The sequence below is a fragment of the Triticum aestivum genome, chromosome 2B, assembly GCF_018294505.1.
Source record: "Triticum aestivum cultivar Chinese Spring chromosome 2B, IWGSC CS RefSeq v2.1, whole genome shotgun sequence".
NCBI classification, from domain to species: domain Eukaryota; kingdom Viridiplantae; phylum Streptophyta; class Magnoliopsida; order Poales; family Poaceae; genus Triticum; species Triticum aestivum.
The window spans coordinates 578,087,119-578,089,676 of record NC_057798.1 but is presented as its reverse complement, the minus strand read 5'-3'; the positions used below and the strand labels follow the sequence as shown (position 1 = coordinate 578,089,676).

General features: G+C 57.5%; 1 pseudogene; it reads left to right on the top strand.

Annotated features, from left to right (window-relative positions):
• Positions 1-311: 311 nt before the first annotated feature.
• LOC123039303 (septin and tuftelin-interacting protein 1 homolog 1-like) lies at positions 312-2,030 on the top strand (annotated as a pseudogene).
• The last annotated feature ends 528 nt before the right edge of the window (positions 2,031-2,558 follow it).

Sequence of the window (2,558 nt, the reverse complement as noted above, 5' to 3'; positions counted from 1 at the left end):
GGCCTCCACTTTATCCAACGCATGCACGGCCGGATCAGTGCGATCGTGCGCAAATCGGCTACCCAGTGTCGTGTGTATAGCAACACTGATAAAGGTTCCCAAACTCGTTGCGTTTCTTTCCGCATATAACATACGGAGTATGGGGCCTCCTTACAGTTAAAGGTTACCAAACTAGCTTTGTTCCTAACTTCCTATATAAGGGCAGCAATGTCGACGGGGAAATGCACCACACACTCTCCTTGACGGTTTCACCAGTCCGTCCCTCTCCAATCTCCATTCTCCACCCGCGAAGCAATCCTACTTCCGTGCTCATGGCCTCCGCTAGCGCTGACGAGTGCAGCAATGCCATGACGAGCGGCGGCTCCACCTACCGCCACGACGACCGCACGGGCTCTGAGTCCGGCGATGCGGGCAGCCGTCCGTCGCCCCAGCACAAGCGTCCACGCGGCCCCGGCGATCTCCTCTTCGGACGCGTCCCGTTCGTCGCCGCCGGCTCTGCAGGTCCGTCGTCGTCTCCTCAACGCCATCACCAACGCTACACTAGGCAGCACTACGATCCGGCGGCAACGACATGGAAGCCCCAGCCTGTTGTTGAGAGCCCGGTGTTCAAGAACACAACGGTGGTAAATATGATGAGGTTGATGAACTACGAGGTGGGGTCCGGCTCTGGCCTCGGCAAGCACGGCCAGGGCATCACATCTCCTGTGAAGGTGGTGAAGCGGCCAGAGAGCGCTGGTTTCGGCACGGTCGGCGCTGAGGGAGAAGGATCACACGACAACGGACTTCCCAACAAGGACCAGGAAACCTTGCCGACCAAATGGAGAGCTGACCAGTGCGCGGACGAAATCTCTCAAGTGGTCTACGACGACTGGGAGAAGGGCGACGCCGATGGATCCCGGCAGCAAGGCCGGGAGTTCTGCGAGAAAATCCTCGCTGAAGTGCGGGAGCTGCAAGATGGTGCCCTGGACGACGGCGAGCATATGGTGGTGGACGTGGCGGAGGTGATCATCAAGGTCGTGACGCTGGTGCACGAGAAAAGTGCATCGGGAGAGCTGACGGCGGGCGGCCTCATCTTGGAGTTTACAAGGCTGAAGAAGAAGTTCCCGGAGGAGTACCAGACGTACTGCCTCGCGAACACGGCGGGCGAGCTCGTGGCGCCGCTCGTTGGCCGGGTGCTCCAAAGGTGGCAGCCTCTTTGGGACCCGGCCATGTGGCTGGACGTGTTCGTCCACCTGAAGAATTCACTGGACGATGGGTCGGCCATGTCGCCGTACGCGGAGCTCGTCTACGACACGGTGGTTCCGTCTGTCCAGGCATCGGAGTTCAAGGCCACGGACTCCGAGCGGATGCGCCGCTTCCTGGCGCAGTGGAAGGACACGCTGCCTCCTCCCGCCGTGCAGCGCATCCTCGTAGAGGTCGTCATGCCGGAGCTGACCGCCGAAGTGGAGTCATGGGACCCGCGGGATGCCTGGCAGGCTGACTGCTGTCACCTCCTGCTTCGCCCGTGGATGCCGCTCGCCGGTCCACTGCTGGAGAGCCTGTGCGTCACCGTGAGACGCAAGCTCGAGAGGGCACTGCGGGAATGGGACGAAGCCGGCCACGCCTTGCTCTCCAAGTCCAACCTTAACCTGGTGGCGCCGTGGAAGGCCCTGTTCGGCCAGGGGAGCTGGGAGGAGTTCGTCGACGAGATCGGCGTCGTGCGGCACCTGGAACAGCGCCTGCGGAGCCTCCGGATCACGCCGCCGAAGCAGAATGACGACGCGTTCTGCGAGGTGATCATGAAGTGGGCGCCGCTCGTGCGGGCGGAGGACATGGTGCGGCTCCTGGAGGCCGAGTTCTTCGGCAGGTGGCGGCACGCGCTCCGTCACTGGCTGCTGGCCGCGAAACCCGCCACCAGAGAGGCCGTCGAGTGGTGCAACGGGTGGGGGCGCGCCTTCACGTCGGAGCTGCGCGAGGATGAGCGCGTGCATGCGCGCCTCGAGGCTGGCCTGTCTATGGTCAACAGTGCGGCGCAGGGGCTGGAGATTTAGCGGCCGTGATGAAGTTGTGCTGGGCGCTTCTGAACTTCGGATTCTTTTTATGATTATACATGTGTGTGTGGGTATATGTTATTTCTTGAGAGAAAATAGAAACATTATTTGAGAGACTGAGGCACCTTGTTTACTGCAACTCTGCAACTAATGTATGCATGTGTGGCCAAAAAATGCAAAACACATATTTTCTCTGTCAAACTGCAATCTCAAGTTTGAGTACAGATTGTTCCTGTGCAAAGTTTTCTTCGTTATTACTAGCATGTACTGCTACAATCTCAGAGCTTCTTACATACACAATTCAGAAGAAAACATAAGCCACCAAAAAATACAATGAACTCCTTCCAGAGCAGAGTCTTATAGACAAAAGATAGCAGAAAACAAAAGAGTCGACGCAGACTCTTAAGTAACACTTCCGCATCACATCCACATCCAGATCACTGCTATCCCCACACCCAAGAATATTTACATTACATGATTCTCAAAAATGTATGTTAATATTACATTCCAGTGTGGATTACTCAAGAT